This window comes from Plecotus auritus (genome assembly GCF_963455305.1).
Source record: "Plecotus auritus genome assembly, chromosome: 3".
NCBI classification, from domain to species: Eukaryota; Metazoa; Chordata; class Mammalia; order Chiroptera; family Vespertilionidae; genus Plecotus; species Plecotus auritus.
The window spans coordinates 37,760,852-37,784,393 of NC_137772.1; positions in this window are offsets into that span (position 1 = coordinate 37,760,852).

Below are 23,542 nucleotides of genomic sequence, written 5' to 3' on the forward strand. Positions count from 1 at the left end.
TAACAAAAAATTAATGCTAACATTAAATTATATAGTACCAATATAAATATAACAAAAATACACCATGTATTTCTTGTTCTTACCCATATCTACTTATTCCATTCTAGCTGACTCTTGAGCTTCATCATGACTCTAATTAGTTTCAGGATAAAAATATTCAGACATTCACAGTTCATGTTATCCTGTTATTATTTTTGAAAAATTTCTCCCCACTTAACTTTTTCTCAGCTGTGGCCAATTGGTACTATCATTATTGCTTTTTAAGGTATATAAATTACTGTATCATTTTGTAGTCTTCATGTAACATTTTATTACATTCATTCAATTTGCATATTACCTCTTTATTATATAGGATGAAAAGAGTTCTGCAATAAAATTAGAAAATGTTCAATGCAATATTTTATATGACAACACTTTGTAAATATATATAGGTAAGTTAATATTCATACCTTTATTTCTAAATTAGAGAGTGAGGTTTTCATATTAATTAGAAAGGACAGAATGCATTTGAAAGTATTTCTGAAGTACAATTTATTTTGTATATTCAACACTGTGTATTATTTTGAATCATTGAAAAGAATACCTCAATTTTACTATACAACATAAAAATGAATCACATTTGAAGTAAAAGAAATGAATTATTACTATTCTGGAAATCTCTGGTTAATACTAGGAAGTCTCTAAGGAGTAATGACTAATGAATTGCCATTATTCTAACATGTAAGTGAAAATATTTCAGTTGCTAAAATGCTAAGCACTATGAGTTCTTAAAATTGTCTATGAACCAGTAACATCATCTAAGTTGTTAACATTCTCTCTGGGATTGTGTGGGCTAATTCTATCATTCACAGGCAAATAATCCAATACACAGAATCAATCATGCTGTACATTTAAGATTACTTTGTTATTGTTTGAATGTGTAAGCATCCTAATTCACTATATTATAAAATCTCTGAAAGGTGTATTCAAATTTATTCATGTATCTTCAGAGCATCTATTAATGTAGTTTGTACATAAAGGAAGATGTTAACTAAATGATCTTAAACTATTTAATTTGTGGAGGAATATTATATAAGCTATATCTACAAGTTGGTTTTCATTTATCCATAGAGACAAGTCAAATATTTTTACTTCTCAGTAACTTATTATTTATTGCAAAAGTTAAATTATAAATGGACATCAAAGAGAAGTTAAAATAAATTTTGCCCTCAAGAATAATAGAGTTCCTTTTGATTTCTTTTTAATAAATAGAAAGCCAATTAAAACAGTAGTTTTCAAGAAACTCATTTATGAATTGCATTACACTGGTATCCCTATTAGAGTTGCCACTGTTACATGTGGGGAAGGCTTAGCTACTTTTTAAAGATGTCCCATAAATTCAGCAACATATGTGTACTGACTAAGCATTTCCTGGGCCCCCCAGATCTACTGTATGTCTGATTGTCTGTTTCCTCTCTGCTCGTCTATATCCTCTGGCTACTATTCAAAAAACAGAAGGTGAGATTCATTGCCAAAGCATGTTATATATGGTTCATACATTACTTCTTCTAATTCTTTCTGTTTTCTCATAGGTATGAGAGAAGGTTGTACAGTTGAAAAGACACAGGAATTGCAGAGAATCCTAATAGAACAGTAACCTCATAAAAATTTCCTTCTGCTTTCATCACTTTAAGACTTGTTTTTATTTCTTTGACTCTTTCATATTGAAGAGCCTTCTGCCCACCTTGCTCATCTCCCCTGGCTCACCTCAATCTGTTATTCTCTCTCTTCTGGCTGCAGGCCAGCTACTGAACCAGCAACTGGGCTATTTATAACTGATAGGTCTCAAAGGTGAGTGCTTCATATAGGGTAAGTACTCTTTTGTCTTGATGTCAATGCAGCCACCATCCCCATTGGCTCCAAGGCTAAATTGGTACACTTGACCTCTCATGAACTAAGCACTAACATAAAGTCAGACACTGAACCATAATAAATTTGTTATGTGGTCTCAATGCCATTTGAACTTTGCCAGGTTACTTGATGTGGATATTGCATGTTAAGTATATTCACTATAGAAAATGATGGTTGCTCAACATTAGGGCTGGAATAATATAGAAATATTTCCAATTAGAAGGATATTAGATCTGAAAAAATGCTAATTATAAATTTGTCATTAATCTAGTCAATCGTGTGCCAGAAGTGTATGCATTTTGTTTCCCAAAATTATAATCAAAAGACCTGAATCATGTATTTTAAGTAAATAGGGTCTCCTTTAGTCTGAAAATGGGAGGACTGACTGATTAAAAGGTACCTGCCATGGGCTACCATGGCAACCTGTGTCATACAGAACATATCACAATCTACTCTTAGTTTTCCTACTTACATGACTGGCTGTTTTCTAAATCTGTTTTGGCAGTCACCTGTTTTTGTAAATATATTTTCTATTGAAACACAACTGCACTCATTTATTTCCTGGTTGTGTGTACCTGCTTTTCTGCTACAAAAACAGAGTTGACTAGTTACCACAGTGTCAAGGAATTTCTCAAAGACATTATAACCCACAGTGCTTAAAATACTCTCCTGCCTTTTGCATAAAATGGTTATCTACCTCTGTTCTAGAATATTTATCTGTTAAAAGTATGAATGAATTTATGACCTGCTAAGCCCAGTATAGACTCATTTCTTTTAGTCAGTCACTCATATGATTATTTGTTCAGATAGAATTCTCTGTTGTCAAATTTAAGCTCCACTTCTATACCAGTTTTTGGGAAAATTGCAAAAATAAACTAAACCTTGATTTGTTTACCTATAAAATGAGAATACTAGTTGTACCCACTTCATCCACACTTTATTATTGAGAAATCATGAGTGAATCAGTTGGACTAAAAAGCAATCTTATATTTGGAGAAATAGTGCTTCAGTTACTTCTAATCCTGTTTCTTCACTGTCTCTTTGGATCCTTCTTTTTATGATTCTTCATTCTGTTATCAAAATATGTAAATGCCTATACTCATGCTGAAAACATAATGTGTGTGGGCAAGAGTGGTTATTTAATGTATTTTAGTGGAAGGGATGGATAATTGATGAATAAGTATCTTTTCTCTCCCCATCCTATATAATAAAGAGGATCCTATATAATAAAGAGGGAATATGCAAATTGACCATCACTCCATCACAAAGATGGCTGCACCCACAGCTGAGGCCAAGTTCCCATAAGGAGCCTTAAGGAGCAATCAGCAGGAACCTGAGGCTACACCCTCCCCTGACCCCGTGGTGCTTGACAGGGGACCTCAGGCTGTGTCCCACACCCAGCAAGGCTTGACAGGGGATCTCAGGCCACTCCCCCCACCTGGCAGGGCTTGTTGGGGGATCTCAAGGTGTGCTTCCCATCCTGGTTCTGGGCTAGGGGACCTCAGGCTGCTCCCCCAGCCCCAGCGCCAGGCCGGGGGACCTCAGGCCACACCCCCTACCTGGCAGGGTTTGACAGGGGACCTCAGGCTGTGCCCCCCACCCAGCAGGGCTTGACGGGAGACCTCAAGGTGTGCTTCCCTTCCTGGTGCTGGTCTATGGGACCTCAGGCCATGCCCTCCATCCTGGCGCCGGGCCAGGGGACCTGAGGCTATGCCCCTGACCTGGCAGGGCTTGACAAGACTGGCTGGGTCTGGATCTGGCAATGGGGGGGTGGCTGGGTCTGGGTCTCACACGATTTTGGGGTGGATATGGGTGGGCGGGGACTTGATTCTGGGTCCCGTGGTAATCCCCAGACTCTAACAGGAGAAACGTTTTCATATACATCTTACTAATTTTCTTTCATCTCTGACACTTCTATTAGAGAGAAAGGGCAAATAGCAATATTAAATTATTCCCTCTAATTAATCCCCTTTTAATATGCATGAATTTCATGCACCGGTCACTAGTCCTATATAATAAAAGGGTAATATTCAAATTATCCCCTCGACCAGGAGGTTCAACCAGAGTTCGACCAGGGGTTGGGGCCAGCCTGCCAACTGCCCAGGCCCCCTCCCCTGGTGAGCCCTTCCCCCAATCAGCCCCCCAACACCCCAATTGGGACAGGGCCAGCCAACCTTCTCCATCCCCTCCCCCCAGCTGGCAAGGCCTGATCATTCCCAATTGGGGTGGGCTGGCTCAACCCCACCAATGCATGAATTTGTGCACCAGGCCTCTAGTGATGTTATAACGCTATTTGCTTTTGGCTCATGTTGAGACATGAAGAACAATGGGACTGAAATGGAGCAGTGACAAGTATTATAGATGCCCAATAAATAATTCTTAAATGAATGTAATAAAATGTTACATGAAGACTACATTGTTCCATGATAACATTATCAAAGACAAAATGATGGGTTCTAAAGTCTAAACCTGTTTTTTTTAGGTTGGCTATTGTGAAAACACATAGGCAATAACCATGCCTGCTTAGTTGGAGTTAGATTTGCATATATAACAGAGAACAAAGAATGTGTGAGGTACACTGGCCATAAAATTGGCACAGAAGATAATTTTAATCAAGCATGGAGAACATTTACAACTTGATAAATTTAACCAATGGTTTAAAGCTGGTAGATGTTAATTCATGTTCAAAAAGCTGTTTACCACCTCTAGATATTTTAATACAATCAATAAAATGTATCATTCTAAACACAGTTTACATTAGTATTTGTTTTTTTGAGGCTTATAACTTTTACCCTGGTATCTAATTTAAATTCCTTTGTTGGGGAAAGACTCTGGACTTCAAGGAGAAGAAAAATTAGTAGGACAGTAAATTATATCAAGACAATGTCTAACAGTAAGAAAGAACTAAGTTTATGTATTTATGTGTTTGTAAGGCTGAGGTCATTGTATCCATTCCAGTTAAGGTCACGGTACTTATTTATTATATTATTATTATTTAGGTTTTATTGAAGAACAAGAACTGAATTAATCACGGCAAAGCTGATTTAATGGAACTTGGAGCCCAAGGTCACAAGGAAGCATAGTGTTGAAAACAAGTACTTGCCCTGTGATTTTTATTAACAACATAGATCTACATCACAATGGGAACCAAATGTAGCATCTTTTGACATGTCTAGTATTTACAGTAATTAAGGAAATGGAAGACAAATTGGTCTCAAAATACCTACTGTTTCCCAGACATAATTGTGAGTGGTTAAGGGAGGAAAAGAAATCCAAATATGTAAATACAGAATTAATGAGGTAAAGAAAACTATGTTAACATCAATATATTAGAATTTTTATATATACTCTGGTGATAACTGGGAACATTTAGGCTACATGTAAAAAGGAAAGAACAAGTAGGAATGAATATTATACTATTGTAGTTACTGATGAAAGAATTTAGATTGTATGTATACATTCAGTCCAAAAGTTTCAGAAATAATCAGAATAGCAATTAATTAAAAGGAATCTAAAATAATAAATAATGTAATTCTTTTATTTACATTGCCTTAATGAAATATAATAACACCTTCTTAGTTCAAATACCATCATTGATTTTATTTTTTAATATATATTTTTATTGTTGACAGTATCATTGATGTCCCTTATTCCCCACTCCCATACCCTCCTTTGCCTAGCCCCTACCACCCCATGCCTTTACCAGGCTATTGTTTGTGACCATAGGTTGTGCATATTAGTATATAAGTTCTTTGATTTATCTCTTCTCATCCCTATGGCCCCCCCCACACACACACTGATGTATGTAAGTCTGTTCCATGCCTCCATGCCTTGGGTCTTATTTTGTTGGTCAATTCATTTTGTTCATTAGAATCCACAAATAAGTAAGATCATGTGATATTTGTCTTTCTCTGAATGGCTAATTTCACTTAACATAATAGTTTCCAGGTGCATCCATGCTGTCTCAAAGGATAAGAGATCCCTCTTTTTTTATAGCAGCATAATATTCTATTGTGTAAATGTATCACAACTTTTTATCCATTCATCTACTGATGGGCATTTGGGCTGTTTCCAAATTGTAAATCGTGCTGCTATGAACATAGGGGTGCATATATTATTTTAGTTTACATTATGACTAACTCATTATTAACATAAATTCATAAGAAAATGAAAAGAAAATCTCTAGGCCTGAGTACAATCCAAGATATAATGAATTAATAACTGGTATTTTTAAGTAATAAATTTTCTAAGAAATCCTAGAGTGTGGAAGCTAAAATCATAGCTTACATTTTCAAAATGAAAATAGACCTTAATAGATTCAAAGATGGCAGCCAACAGGAAGGCAGTGAGGAAGAGAGTGTGAGTGAGGGAGCAAAAGAGGAGTGTGCAGACATGTGGTGTGTGTGTGTGTGTGTGTGTGTGGTGTGTGTGTGTGTGTGTGTGTCTGAGAGAGGGACAGCTAGATCTGGCAGGACCTTCAGGGGCTGGCAGACCAGACTCGCATAGCTGGGCAGCCTCTGCTACTGCTGTAATATCTCCCTGAGCACCAATTCTGCCACAGAGGCCACACCATCTTGAAGGCGAGAGCTGCTGTGACTGGGATCCCAGCCTCACCTCCACCCAGGGTACTCTCAGTCACCACCCAGGACCCTATAGCCACTCGGCCAGAAACCAGCTGCCTTGGCTGCCAACCCAGGGACAATGGGACTTCAGCTTTGCAGGCTGAGGGCTCCTGTGAGTTCCAGAGGGCACCCAAGCCAGAGGGTTTAGCCCCTTGCCCTGCAACCCCACGTGAGAACAGCCTACCCTTACATGCAGCACAGGGCTTCGAGACCACATGTTTAAATAGCCAAGCCTTACCCCAGACCCCCGGGCTCCACAACCATGCACACACGAACAGTCTAGCCTTATGCATCAGCACAGTGTTCCACGACCATGCTCATCAACAGCCAAGCCTTACCCAGCAGCCCCGTGCTCCGTGACCCTGCGCGTGAATAGCCAAGCCTTACCCAGCAACCCTGGGCTCCAGGACTGCACCAGCAGCCATGTGAGCAGCCACCACCTGCAACCGCATGAGGAGCAGCTGGCCCACGAACACCCCAGGAGCAGCTGGCACCTGCGACTGCATGAGGAGCAGACACCTCGTGAGCAGCCGCCCCACAACCACTACCCAGGAGCAGCTGTCATCCATGACCATGTGAAGAGCAGCCACCGAGCGACCCCACTCCCCCAAGGAGAAGCCGCCCCATGACTGCGCAAGGAGTGGCTACATTGCGAACACCTAAGGAGCAGCCACCACCCACAACTGCCCAAGGAGCAGCCACCACCCTTGACCACCCGAGGAGCAGACACCGCCCAAGACTGCCTGAAGAGCAGCTGCCGCCCATGACCATGCGACCCACCACCAAGCCCACCGCTGCAGTCACAGGCCTTACTCAACTCTACACCTAGATCCTTTGGTGAGAGAAAAATGGGGAAAAAGAAGAATAACCCCAAAGGAATGAAAAGGCGAAATCACCAGAAAAGAAACTAATGAAACAGAGGCATGCAATATGTCAGAAAACAAATTCAGAATAAGGGTCATACAGTTCATAAACCAGACTGATGAGAAAATCAACAACCTATGTAAGAATTAGGAGGAAATAAAGAGTGATATAGCTACAATATAGGGAAGCTTTCAACAGTAGACTAGGAGAAGCAGAGGACCGAATTAGCACATTAGTAACATTAGTACACAGGGAAGTAAAACACACCCAATCTGGACTGCAATTGGAGAAAACATCAAAAGACAGGAGGTAAGCCTGTAGGAGCTTTGGGACAACATGAAACACAGCAATATACGTATAATAGGGGTGCCAGAATGACAAGAAGAGGAGCAAGGGTTATAAAACTTATTTGAATACTTCAGAAAACTTCCCTAACTTGGGGAAGAAAAATATCACACAAGCATAGAGTCCCAAACAAGATGAACCCCAAAAGATCTACACCAAGACATGTAATAATTACAATGGCAAAAGTTAACAGCAAAGTGAGAATCTTAAAGGCTGCAAGAGAGAGACAGAAAGTTACCTACAAAAGATATCCCATTAGATTATCAAATGATTTCTCAACAGAAACACATCAGGCCAAAAAGTAATGGAAAGAAGTATACAAAGTGATGCAAAGTAAGGGACTGACTCCAAGAATACTCCATCCAGCAAGGCTATTAAAATTGAAGGGGAAATCAGGAGCTTCATAGACAAAAAAAGCTAAGGGAGTTTTTCACTACCAAGCCAGCAATGCAAGAAATGCTAAAAGAACTGTTGCAAAAAGAAGAAATGGAAAGGGAAGAAGGAACACAGGCCCAAAATAAAAATGGCTACAAACAAGTACCTATCAATAATAACTTTAAACGTCAATGGCCTAAATGCTCCAATCAAAAGACATGGAGTGGCTGAATGGATAAGAAAACATGACCCATGTATATGCTGTCTACAGGAGATCCTCCTCAGAAATAGAGACTCACACAGACTGAAAGTGAAGGGATAGAAATATATCTTTCAGGCAAATGGAAAAGAAAAAAAAAAAAAAAAAAAGCTGGGGTAGCAATACTTATATCTGACAAAATAGACCTCAAAGTGAAGGCCATAACAAGAGATGAGGAAGGCCACTTCATAATACTAAAGGGATCGAAACAACAGAAGATATAACTCTGGTAAAAATATATGCACCCAATGCAGGAGCACACAAATACGTAAAAAAAAAAAAAAAAAAAAAAACCTTCTGGAAGATATCAAGGGAGAGATAGACAGCAATACAATCATAGTAGGGGAATTTAATACCACACTGACATCACGGATAAATCCTCTAGACAAAAAATCATGAAAGAAACACCAATCCTAAATGACTCACTAGATCAGATGGACTTAATTGACATCTTTGGAACATTTCACACCAAAGGTACAGAATATACATTCTTCTCAAGTGCACATGGGACATTTTCAAAGATAGACCACATATTGGGTCACAGGCAAAGTCTCTCCAAATTCAAGAAGACTGAAATCATATCAAGCATCTTCTCAGACAACAATGGCATAATATTAGAAATCAACTACAATAAAAATAATAAAAAAGATCAAACACTTGGAGTCTGAATAGCAAACTAATAAACAATGAGTGGGTTACCAAAGAGATCAAACAAGAAATTAAAAACATCCTGGAAACTAATGACAATGAAAAGACAACAATCCAAAACCTATGGGACACAGTGAAAGCAGTCCTGAGAGGGAAGTTCATACCATTACAGGCCTACCTCAAAAACAAACAAACAAACAAACAACAAAACTAGTAATAAATTATCTAACTCTACAATTTAAAGAATTAGAAAGTCAACAACAAGAAAAGCCCAGAATGAGCAGAAGAAAGAAAATAATAAATTTCAGGGCAGAAATAAATGAAAGAGATTTAAAAAAATGCAAACGATCAATGAAACCAAGAGCTGGTTCTTTTAAGGAATAAAAAAGATAGATGAACCCCTAGCCAGGCTTACCAAGAATCAAAGAAAGAGGACCCAAATTAACAAAATCAGAAATGAAAGAGGCAAAACAACAACAGACTCCACAGAAATACAAAACATTGTAAAAAAAAACCCAAAAAAAACAAAAAAACACTATGAACAACTCTTCTCCAACAAACTAAACAACCTAGAGGAAATGGACATATTCCTAGAAAAATACAACCTCCAAAAACTCAATCAAGAAGAATAAAAAAAATCTCAACAGACTAATAACTAAGGAGGAAATTGAAGCAATCATCAAAAAGTGTCCAGCAAACAAAAGCCTGGGGACAGACGGCTTCACAGGAGATTTTTACCAAACATTCAAAGAAGAACTAAAACCTACCCTCCTCAGACTATTCCAAATAATTCAAGTGGAAGGCACATGTCCATGGTCTTTCTATGAAGCCAGCATTACCCTAATCCCCAAACCAGATAAAGACATTACAAAGAAAGAGAATTACAGGCCAATATCCCTGATGAACATAGATGCTAAAATCCTCAACAAAATTCTAGCAAATCAGATCCAGCATTACATTGGAAAAATCATACACCATGACCAAGTAGGATTTATTCCAAGGATGCAAGGCTAGTACAATATCTTCAAATCAATAAACGTGATGCATCACATAAACAAATTGAGAGACAAAAATCACATAATCATATCAATTGATGTAAAAAAGGCATTTGACAAAATCCAACACCATTTTCTGATATAAATACTCAGCAAAGTGGGAATAGAGGGAACATACCTGAACATAATAAAAGCCTTATATGACAAACCTAAAGCCAACATCATACTCAATGGGCAAAAACTAAAACCATTTCCCCTAAGAACAGGAACAAGACAGGGATGCCCACGTTCACCACTCCTGTTCAACATAGTACTGGAAGTGACAGCCACAGCAATCAGACAAGAAGAAGAAACAAAAGGCATCCAAATTGGAAAAGAAGAAGTAAAACTGTCATTATTCGTAGATGACATGATACTGTACATAGAAAACCCTAACGACTCCATCAAAAAACTACTAGAACTAATAAATGAATTTGTCAATGTAGCAGGATAAAAAATTAATACCTAGGAATCTATGGGTTTTTTATACACCAATAATGTATTCACAGAAAAAGAAACTAAAAGAAAAAAATCCCCTTTACCATTGCAACAAAAAAATTAAGATACCTAGGAATAAACTTAACCAAGGAGGTAAAAGACCTATACTCAGAAAATTACAGGAATCTGAAAAAAGAGATAGAAGAAGACATATTCAAATGGAAGAATATATGGTTTTCATGGATTGGTAGAATCAACATTACTAAAATGTTCATACTACCCAAAGCAATGTATAGATTCAATGCAATCCCCATTAAAATTCCAACAGCATATTTCAAAGACCTAGAACAAACTCTCCAAAAATTCATCTGGAAAAAAAAAGACCCCAAATAGTTACAGCAATCTTGAGAAAGAAGAACAAATTTGGAGGGATCACAATACCAGATATAAAGCTATACTACAAAGCCACTGTTCTCAAAATTGCCTGGTAATGACACAAGAACAGACATATAGACCAATGGAACAGAACGGAGAACCCAGACTTCAACCCAAGCCATTATGCATAATTAATATTTGACAAAGGAGGCAAAAGCATACAATGGAGTCAAGGCAGTCTTATCAATAAATGATACTGGGAAAATTGGACAGATACATGCAAAAAAATGAACCTAGATGATCAACTAACACAACACACAAAAATAAACTCAAAATAGATAAAGGACTTAAGCATAAGATGGGAAACCATAAAAATCCTAGAAGAAGCCATAGGCCGCAAAATAGCAAACATTTGTCGTAGCAATATCTTTACCTATATAGCTCCTATGGCAATGGAAACTAAGGAGAAAATAAACAAATGGGACTACATCAACATAAAAAGCTTCTGCACAGCAAAAGAAATCATCAACAAAACAACAATAATGACCACTGCATGGAAGAACATATTTTCCAATGTTATCTCCAATAAGGGTTTAATCTCCAAAATTTATAGGGAACTCATATAACTTAAAAAAAAGGAAGATAAACAATCCAATCAAAAAATGGGCAAAGGTCCTAAATAGACACTTTTCAAAAGAAGACATACAAAAGGCCGAGAGACATATGAAAACATGCTCAAACTCACTAATCATCCTAGAGATGCAAATCAAAACAACAATGAGGTACCATCTCACACCTGTCAGAATGGCTATCATCAACAAATCAACAAATGACAAGAACTGGAGAGGATGTGGAGAAAAAAGAATCCTTTTGCACTGCTAATGGGAATGCAGACTGGTGCAGCCAATGTGAAAAACAGTATGGAGTTTCCTCAAAAAATTAAAAATGAACTTCCATTTCACCCAGTAATCCCGCTTCTAGGAATATATCCCAAGTAAACAGAAACACCAATCAGAAAGTATATATGCACCCCTATGTTCATAGTAGCACAATTTACAATATCTAAGATTTGGAAACAACCTAAGTGTGCATCAACAGATGAGTGGATTAGAAAATGGTGGTACATCAACACAATGAAATACTATGCTGCTTTAAAAAAGAAGGAATTCTTACCATTTACAACAGCATGGATGGAACTGGAGAGCTTCATGCTAAGCAAAATAAGCCAATCAGAGAAAGATAAATATCACTTGATCTCACTCATTTGTGGAATATAATGAACAACATAAACTGATGACAAAAACAGAACCAGAGACATAGAAGCACTGAACTGATTGTCCAACCTACTTGTATGAGGGAAGGGGGAGTGAGAGGGTAAGAGATCAACCAAAGGACTTGAATGCATGCATATGAGCAAAACTAATGGACATAGACAGGGGTTCTGGAGGGGTGGGGGTGAGGGCATGTGCTGGGGTGTGGGGGTGGTTGGGGAGAGGTCAATGGGGGAAAAAGGAGACTTATGCAATACTTCAAATAATAAAGAATTTAAAAAAAGAAAATATCCCTTAAAGCAAAAAATTTCCCAATACTTCCTAATAATACCACTTAAAAAGTGATTTTTTTCAAGAAATCCTATATAATAAAAGCCTAATACACAAAAAGACCATACAGTGGAACGACTGGTAGAATGACTGGTTGCTATGACATGCACTGACCACCAGGGTGAAGACTCTCAATGCAGGAGCTGCTCCTAGCCCACAGGCCCCAGGCCAGCCATGGCAGGTGCCAGCAGGGGGCCCCCTCATCGCCCCGCCAGTCACCCCACAGATTGGCCCTGATCACCGGCCAAGCCTAGGGATCCTACCCATACAGAATTTCATGCACTGGGCCTCTAGTAATATTCATACTTGTAATTTATGCTCAGAGTGGTTTTGTGATGACCCAACCCTGAGAAAGATGTGCAAGGTACTTGAAAACTAAGAAGAGGAGAATTACAATTTAAAATTAGTTACTTAAGTATAATTTATATTTTATCAATCTACTAGTAATCTAAGGAGTTTCAAGGTCACAAATTCTTATATGCTCCTCCATTTATAGGTTAGCTATGGAAAACTTACATTTCTTCACATATTGACTGAGATCATGATACTATTGTTCTCACCAACTCTTATATCGAAGATTTGAAATAGTAAATACTCTTTTAGACTGGGTGTAAAAGACACTCCACTAATTCTATAATACTTTTTTTAAGTTGTCTATAAATTTGTAAAAAATATATCGTTAAGGTTCGCATGAGTTAGTCCTTTCTCACTTACCAAGTCATTAGTTCCTAACATCCTCTGACACTATGACCAGTTATGCTTCCTCCTCCTTTGTCTTTTCACTTTCTTCTCTTCCTTTCCAGATCCTATGTATCTTTTGATAGACAGTCCTCATCTCACATCTTCCATGGCCCTCTGACTCTCTTCACCTCTCCCAGGAGAAGCTGCTAAGATCATGATAGGTGCACCACCCAGCATTTCATAACACATATGTTTTTATTGTGCTATTCTTCTTGTTTGTTATTTTTGTCATCCCAACTATATTATGTGTTTCTTGAGGACAGAAATCACATCATTAAATACCTATAAGTATTTTTTTATTTAAAGATTCCATGAACTATGTGTTTGGCAGTAAGGAATCACTTCATGACAATAATGCCAATTTTCAGAAAATAAGGATCCCTACCTGAAAACTAAAGATCATTCCTGATTGCTGGTGCTTTGTTTATAATTGTCAAGAATGTTTTATTCTTGTTAATATTCATATAACACAAAGATATTTTTGGTACACATTCTTGGACATCATTGACTGAGTTGAACTGAATATATACTTAATGCTATCTTTGTGAAGATGAAGACTAGGACTTGCCTGCTTCATGATATGGTGGTGAGTTTCATGTAAATAGGACAACAAACTGAAAAGAAGTTGCACAATATAGAGAATTCAACACTCATTTGGTTGGTAGAAGCATTTTTATTATAGATAGGGAAAACCACACTTGTTATTAATTTAATTACCCTTATTTTGATTAATTTCTCAATTTCTTGTTGTCCAATTAACACATTTACCCTTGAAATCTCCATGTAAAATAACAGGTCTTGATTATTACTACAAGGTTAACAATTTTTTTTTTTAATTTTACCCTTTATACAAAACACAATATAGAATGACGAGATTATAAGTACTTCCTGGTTGAAATTTAGTGATTGATGTGATGAGCTGTTCCCAGGCATTTTAGGACACCTGGTAAATTGAAAAAAAAAAATTATATTAGAAGTATTTAATTTGAAAACATGTTTTATTTCAAGAAGATGCAAACATATTTCTTGGAGTTCTCCTTGATAAATTCTTCTGTTAAATTTCTATTAATATAAATCTCAAGATAATAGATTTTCATACAGTATGTAAGTTAAATTGAATCATGTTATTTCACTATTGTTAAGATATCATTGTATTTTTCTATGATGCATATATTATCTTAAGGAATTATTCTTTGAAAAATAATAATTTAAGCAACTATTGCTAACAATCATCATAATAATTAATACTTTTGAAATTAAAAAAGAGATTTTTCTTTGTTGAATTCTTAAAGATTACAGTACAGTTCTCTTCTCACAAACATTGAATCATTCATTATCCTGATCCCACTTGTAAGTATTTAGCTTTGGTTACTCAGTTTATAAATTTCAACAATTATCCTGGAAATGTTTTGTTCCTAGGTATTTAGGTTTTCCAAGGTGAAGAAAGTTACTTAGACTTTACTTCTGATAACTGAAGAGTATGTTAAAAGATTATCTTGCATAGAGGAAAATAGAGAAAGATAATTTATGGAGTTAAAAAGAGAGAGAAAATAAAGATTAAGGGATAAATAATGCAGGAAAGTAGAAGGGTATAGAGACAGAAAAGAAAGAACTAGTATTAAAAATGAAAGGATGGGAACCAGGCCTTTGTTGCTGACTGGCTGAGCATCAACCCATAAACCAAGAGGTCCCCAGTTTGATTCCCGGTGGGAGCACATGGCTCAGTGATTTTGCCTTGACCCATGAACCAGAAGGTCACGATTTGATTCGTGGTTAGGGCACAACCTTAGTAGGGGGCATATAGGAGGCAGCCAATCAATGTTTCTCTCTCATCAATGTTTCTAGCTCTCTCTCTAAAACCAATAAAAACATATTTTATAAAACTGAAAGGAGGGGAAAATGGGAAGATATTCACAAAATATTTTCTAAGATATTGTAACTTGGTTTGCAACTAAATTTTAATTTTCTGAAATAGATTGGAAAGTGAAAAATGTACCTTTTTATAGTTTTACTTCTTAAACTTTAATATAAATTTTTAGAGTAGTTATTACACTGAACACATAAAACATTGCATTATTGGTGGATTCCTGAATAATACTTTAAACATAATTTTTCTGCTTAGAATAGATTATATATTAAACACTTTCAAATATACTCCACTTAATCTCATACTCACCAAGATGAAAACCACCAAAAAGAAAAACTGAAAATATGCCAATTAAATTCTGCTATCTACACATAGATTATTTTGCAGGGATGTTTGGCTTCTTATAAGTGAAATTCATTTCTTTATATGGTGTTCAAGCTTGGACCACATTTTCCTGCCTTAATTGTTTCTTTGATTTTCACTCACAGGATTTCTGTTGATTTTTGCTCTTCCTCAGATGGATCACTAAAAAGTTCCTGTGACATTTTGAAAATACATCTTCTTCATCTACCCAGCCCTTGTCTGGAGGCATAAAATTTCTATTTGTAGGTATGCCAATTGCTGCCCTCCCTCGTGAGTCACATAAATGAAACTCCAGTTTTATAATAGGCCAAGGAAGGAGTGGAGAGAAAAAGCAGGGTGACAAATTTCAGGAGCAAATAGCAAACACCAACATACACCTCTGATTCTCTAACGCCTCCTTTTCTGATGAATGAATGACATACCATTCCCAAAGGCAAAGAGACACCAAGCGGATGTAAACTGTGATACCTCTGGCAAAACCATCACTGCTTAAATCATATATAATGATCTATCAACAGATGTTAAAATGTCATCTTTACTTAATGATGTCGAATACGATTATTATTTAAAGTCTATCACAGTTTCGTCTTTGCTGGTTTAAATTCTGATGTATTTGAAATCAATTGAGGAAGAGTGATGTATGCAATTTGATTTACCTTGAATGCCTGAGCAACTCATTTTGCTCAGCTTATAAATGACAGCATGAATATAATAGTTCATTTTGATAACAAGAAAATTTAAAGTTTGGCTCAACAATCTGGAAGAACAAAATGAATCTTGACATGGGTCTAAAAATAAGAACATCTGTTTGCAGCAGGAAATAGTCATGATTTATGGTTCCGACATCACCCTGTGATGTGTTGTTTCACTTTATGGTAATTTACAGCTTTTAATGTACTATATAACTCCACAGAAACTGAGGTAATGCTGCCTCGAAATCCAATAAAAGGAACAAAAATGTAGAATATAAATGTTTGGTTTCCTGTGCGAAAATTTTGGTTTTAAAGTGGAGATTCATGTGGGGAGAAGAGAATGATTTCCAACCAAAATTGCCCTCTAGGCAGCTTTGAAGTTTTGCTGGTGTCAGCATCCTACACACTCCTGAAATGCAGGGCAGGGGAGTGGGGCCTATGGCAGATCTCATGGGCCATTACCATATTCATGAATTTTTATGTATGGTTTTAAAAGCATGGTCTTCCTGCAAAGTTCTAAAGCCACCAGAATGCCCCAAGTCATACATATTTATTTTATGACTTTGGCCAATACCACAAACTAATCTTTTTTTTTTTTAAGTCTAGTAAATTATTTTATATAAAACTAGAGGTCTGGTGCACGAAATTCATGCATGGGGGCGGGGAGGGTGGCCCTCAGCCCAGCCTGCACCCTCTCCAATCTGGGACCCCTCGAGGGATGTCTGGCTGCCCATTTAGACCCGATCCTGGTGGGATCATGTCTAAATGGGCAGTCGGACATCCCTCTCACAATCCAGGAATGCTGGCTCCCAACTGCTCGCCTGCCTGCCTTCCTGATTGTCCCTAACCGCTTCTGCCTGACAGCCTGATCACCCCCTAACCACTCCCATGACAGCCTGATTAATGCCTAACTGCTCCCCTGCCAGCCTGCTTGCCCCTAACTGCCCTCCCCTGCAGGCCTGGTCCCTCCCAACTGCCCTCCCCTGATGGCCATCTTGTGTCCACATGGGGGCAGGATCTTTGACCACCTGGGGGAAGCCATCAAAAATGTTGGAGTGATGGTCAATCTGCATATTACTCTTTTATTAGATAGGATAGAGGCCTGGTGCATGGGTGTGAGCCAGCTGGTTTGCTCTGAAAGATGTCCCGGATCAGGGTGGGGGTTCCCTTGGGGCATGGGGCGGCCTGGGCAAGGGGCCTGTGGTGGTTTGCAGGCCAGCCATGCACCCCGACAACCCAAGCAGAGGCCCTGGTATCTGGGATTTATTTATCTTCTACAATTGAAACTCTAGCCTGGAGCAGAGCCAAGCCTCCTGCTAGCTCCATGGCAGCAGCCATTTCTGTTGGGATTTATTTATCTTCTATAATTGCAACTTTGTAGCGGAGGCCAATGCAGGCCAGGGCTTCAGAAGCTTGGCTTCCTCCATCGCCGGTGGCAACCCTAGCCTCCTGCTCTCTCCAGCTCCGTGGCTGCTGCCATTTTTGTTGGGATTTATTTACCTTCTATAATTGAAACTTTGTAGCCTGGAGTGGGCCGGCCAGGGTGTGCGGAAAGCTCGGCTTCCTCCATTGCTGTAGAAACCCAAGCCTCCCTCTTGCTCTCTCTGTGGCTGCAGCCATCTTGGTTGGGTTAATTTGCATACTTGCTCCTGATTGGCTGGTGGGTGGGGCTTGTGGGTGTAGCAGAGTGATGGTTAATTTGCATATTACTCTTTTATTAGATAGGATGATCCCTCATCCTAAAAAGAATAGATTTCAGAAGAACTCTTACAAAGCACTAAATCAATACTATTGTATTCAAAATATGTTAAACATGGAAAACTGTGCTGTGCTATCATGAGACTATATGACTACCTCTCAAGCAAAGAGTTCACAATCTTGAACATTTTATATGCTGCCTCCCCCAGTAATATCGCTTGCACCTGCTGAGTGCATTTCTTTTTGTGGGACTGTGGGGAAAGGTTGGATAAGAACAGAGGTGAGGGTTTTGCAGAATGAGTATCAAAGAATCTTAGGGCACAAACTATCAGTACTTTCCACTGAAGAGTTGATGGTAGTCCCTTTAATGAACAATCAAGCTAATAGTGTGGGAGAGAATTTGCCGGAATAGTAAAGTCATGCTAATATCATAGGTTAAGTTAAGTGTTTTAGAACTGTGTCCTCACTGTATTTAGGTAGGATGGTTTTGATTCTCAGACCCTTGGTCTGTATTTTAGATTTCATCCTTAATTAAACAAATGGCAGAGGGATTGGTGAGTGCCTCCTTATAATGTATGCAGACATGAGAAATGGCAAGTACTTTAGTTAAAATGACACTTCTATAGGTTTGTCTAGAATTTTTGTCTTATTATTTATTTGTAGACAGGAGCTTGTAACACAAGTTCATTCAGACTACTACTTATTTCTTTTTCTTGAATGACATTTAAAACTCTCATAAGAAAAAGGCAAAAATCACAATTTTATTTTAATCTGTTTTCTTCCCATTTATTTTCATAACCAAGTCTGGGGTAATAACTTCATAGAAATAAGCATTTTCTACAAAGTGTATATTACCATATAAAGCGTTACATTATAAATTTTGTTTTGTTTCATTTTCTACTTTTATTCCTTCAGAAATTACTATCATTCTGAAATGATATTTATTTTTACTGGAGTCTATGAAATTGCCCTGATAGACCACCAAATTATTTTTGTGTTAAAAACAGTTTTCCATTATTTTAATGTATCTTTTTATTCTACTTTATTTCTATTTTCTAAAAATGTTGAAGAATATTTTCAAACTATTTTAAGAACACTCACATATTATATTTTAAAGGCAGCCAAAATAGTGAAGTGTTTAGGGCTACAGAACACTGTATTACACTTGAACATCTGTTTGGATTGTCATATGTACAGAATAGAATAATTCTAGGTGTAATTCAAAAGACATGAATAAGCATCACTTCTAAATAAAAAACCACAATGCATTCTATCATATTGACTAGTCTATAAAGTTTATAGATTCTTATGCCAGCGACATTAACTGAAAGGAGAACATTAAAAATGAAAATATTTAGGGATCTTGGAAGGTCAACTCAAGGTCATCTGAAAAGTGCTTATTTCAGGATAGAGAAAATATGATTGTACATTAAAAATGAATTAATGAATGAAGGGACTGCTGATTTTACTATTAGAACTTAAGTGTTATATTTTAGGGCTGGCTCATTGGTACATTTAAGTACTTAGATTTTGGATAGCATAAATACTTTTAGGGAAGAGTGTTTTCAAATTGGTCAACAAATATATAGGGAAGAAACTCTGTCTAAAGTTATAAAAGATATTTTGTTCATGCATGGTATTAGAAAAACCTATGATTTGCTTTTCTGTGGCAGGAGATTGCTCTTCCAACTGCCCTAGCCTATTTTAGTCTGGCATAAATAAGGGAAAATCACTGTAGGTCTTTCTTACTATAATACTAGAGTACTATATAGGTGTTGAAATAAGTTTCTCCTTGGCCCTGCTTGCTTCACCAGTTGTGGGAGTACTCCTTCATCTTGCTCAACTACCCCAATTATTGGGTGCACAGGTCCTTCTCTGCTAGGAATTGTGGCCCCATGGATGCTGGGAATTGGAAGATGGAGAAGACATGAGATGTCCTGGTTATATAAGAGAGTCTTTATTGTAGCCCACGTAGCCATTGCTACTAAGGAGCCATTAGACAAAACAGTTCTTTAAAGTAGCCTTACAGAGTAGCTGCTGCTAACAGAGCAGCCACCGAAAACACAGTAGCAAACACAGGAGCCATACCAAGCAGCCGCCCCTACATAAAAGCAGCCTCAGTAAACATAGGAGCTGTTACACAAAGTAGTCCGACGAGGCAGTCTCTGACTGGCTGGTCAGTAACACATCTTTATACCAACTTAGACAAAAGAGGCTTCTTGACAAATAATGATCTCAATCTTTGGGTTATAGAAGATCACAGTGTGTCCGCTACAATCACTGTGTCCTTACTCATATTGGCCTTGAACAGCCAGCGTACTCTGGACAGGGCCCCCACACTCCAACTGACCGTGACCATTCATCATACACTGATTAGGGTTCCCACAACAGGCTACCTGTATTCTGCTTTTTGCCATGTCTTTCCCAAAAGTCCCTTATGCATCACATATCCAAGATACAAAGTACTAGCCAAAGTAGTTAAAATATCTCTAAAATCATATGCAAATTGTAGACTAATTTAGGAAGTCATAGAAAGGGAATGTGTAGGGGGATGGGGAGCCACTGGAGCCTAGAGAAAAAATAAGTGATCTAGTTTGTGTGTCACTGCCTATAAGCAAGAAGGAAGAATATAATGTCCAAAGAGAAACAGAACAATTTTGTTCAGTCTCTTTACATTCTGAATGATTAGGACATTATACACCAAGGCTCTTTGAAAGAAGAGAAACCCAAAGACATAGAGGACATACTACTACCTTTGAATAATCCAGGCCTATACAGTATATCATGCTTATAAGGAAGAGAAACACAAAGACATAGAGAAATACTACTTACTACCTTTAAATAATCCAGGCCTATAATCAGAATCCAAGGGGTTCTTGGTTTTGAATGCAAATCATTAAGAGTCAGGAGACAGGATCATAATAAAGGAGCCTTGACCTTCTCCAGGCAAACAAGCATTGTGGTTAAATTTTTAGAGATGCAATTAGTTTTCAGTAAAGTTGAAAAAGTGTAAATCAACAGGGTCAATTACAATTAGATAGCACTAAAGTCCAATTCCAATTATCTATGTAAATTTTTTCCTATTTTCAAACATTTTCTACTTATGACTGATACAACAGAAAAGTATACAGGATTGTAAACTCAATTAATTATTTCAAAGTGACTACAATTGCAGAAGTACTATCTCAGGTCAAGTAACGGGACATCACCACTGCCTAGAAAACCCATTCTGACACCAGATCACAACTGATCCCCACCCATCTAAGTCTCCACCCTCCAGGCTTCTTTCAACATAGATTGGATTTGTCTGTTTCTCAAGTTCATCTAAAGAAGATAATAAAGTAGGAAATAATTAGTCTTTGCATCTTTTCATGCATGTCATTTTAAGTAATAGGAAGTTATTTTCTTTCATTGCTATCTATAATGCCATTTTACTAATGTCCCACTGATGATTTATTTATTCTGCTCTTGACAGACTTTTGAGTTGTTTCAAGTTAGTGTTTGACTGCTACATTTACTGTTACTAGGAACAGACCAGTCTTTTGGCTTACTTGCATAGGCGTATACATTGAATATTTTTTTAAATAACTTGGTCATGTTATGCATATTCTCAGCATAAGTAGATGGTTACCCACATTGTTCTGAATTGTTATATCCATTTACACTCCCACTAAGTTGTCCATTTGCAGCATATTTGATATTGCCAATCTTTTATTTTATACTAGAAGCCCAGTGCATGAAATTTGTGCACGGGGGGCGGCGGGGGGCTGTCCCTCAGCCCAGCCTGCACCCTCTCCAATCTGGGAGCCCTCGGGGGATGTCCGACTGCCCGTTTAGACCCGATCCTGGTGGGATCGGGTCTAAACGGGCAGTCGGACATCCCTCTCACAATACAGGACTGTTGGATCTCAACTGCTGGCCTGCCTGCCTTCCTAATTGCCCCTAACCACTTCTGCCTGCCAGCCTGATTATCACCTAACCACTCCCCTGACAGCCTGATTGATGCCTAACTGCTCCCCTGCCAGCCTGTTTGCCCCTAACTGCCCTCCCCTACAGGCGTGGCCCCCCCAACTGCTCTCCCCTGCAGGCCTGAGTCCCCCCCCAACTGCCCTTCCCTATAGGCCCGGTTGCCCCCAACTTCCCTCCTATGCTGGCCTGGTCACCCTTAACTGCCCTCCCCTGCAGGCTTGATCACCCCCAACTGCCCTCCCTTGCAGGCCTGGTCCCTCCCAACTGCCCTCCCCTGCTGGCCATCTTGTGGTGGCCATCTTGTGTCCACATGGGGGCAGGATCTTTGACCACATAGGGGCAGCCATCTTGTGTGTTGGAGTGACAGTCAATTTGCATATTACTCTTTTATTAGATAGGATAGAGGCCTGGTGCACGGGTAGGGGCCAGCTGGTTTTCCCTTAAGGGTGTCCCGGATCAGGGTGAGGCTTCCCTTGGGGCGTGGGGCGGCCTGGGTGAGGGGCCTGTGGTGGTTTGCAGGCTGGCCATGCCCCCTGGTGACCCAAGCAGAGGCCCTGGTATCTGGGATTTATTTATCTTCTATAATTGAAACTTTATAGTCTGGAGTGGAGCCAAGCCTCCTGCTCGCTCCATGGCTGCTGCCATTTCTGTTGGGATTTATTTATCTTCTATAATTGAAACTTTGTAGCCTTGAGTGGAGGCCTGGGCCAGCCAGGGTGTGCGGAAAGCTTGACTTCATCCATTGCCGGGGAAACCCAAGTCTCCTGCTCTCTCTGTGACTGCAGCCATCTTGGTTGGGGTTAATTTGCATATTCGCTCCTGATTGGATGGTGGGCGTGGCTTGTGGGTGTAGCAGAGTGGTGGTTAATTTCCATATTACTCTTTTATTAGATAGGATTATTATATACTTTAGATATAAACATATACAATACACATACTCACATTATTTTTTTCTAGTCTGTTTCAGAGTACAAGACCTAATACCTCTATATTATTAAATATTTTAGTATGCTTTGCCAAAACAAGTGTGACTTACAACAAGCACCTTCCCTATGTTACCTCAACTTCACTGGGCATGCATATATCTTTCCTTTGTCCAGTCCCCTTTCCTCAATGTTTTACAAGACAAATGCCTATAATGTCTGATTTTCCCTTTTCTCCTTTCCTACTATTAATAATCGGCTAATTACAATGGCATCAGAAGCTCTAATTATATGTACAATTAAAATTTTTACTGTACTCTTATGTCTCTGAAATCTTTTCATACTTTCAATGTTTTAATCTATCTGTTCATTGTTGGGGAGATATATTCATCAGCTATTCCAGTTTACTCATTCTTTCTCTACTGTGTCTATTCCACTGCTAAATGTATTTATTCTATTATTAATTGCTCATATTTTATTATTCAGCTATGTATTTTTCATTTGTTCTTTTTGGAAATCATTTTTTCAATTACAGTTTGCGGGAAGTCTCCCACTGTCCATACTATCATGAGAGTGCATTAAGGAATGCGGAAGGCCGATGGACCTTGGGCATTAGCGGGGCTAATGCCAAGCACCATTGTTCTGTTGAGATAGTGGTGGATCAAAGCAATTTCCTGACCTAATAGCCTCAAAGTAAATGTTTACTGAATCTTAATGATCTTCACTTATCTTTATTGACCTTAGAGACAGTCTGTCTGCTACCTGTTTGCTGTGCTTTACTGAGGGCAAGATGTGTATCTGAAATTGAATAAAAAGCGGACAAGGCCAGGTTTCAGTG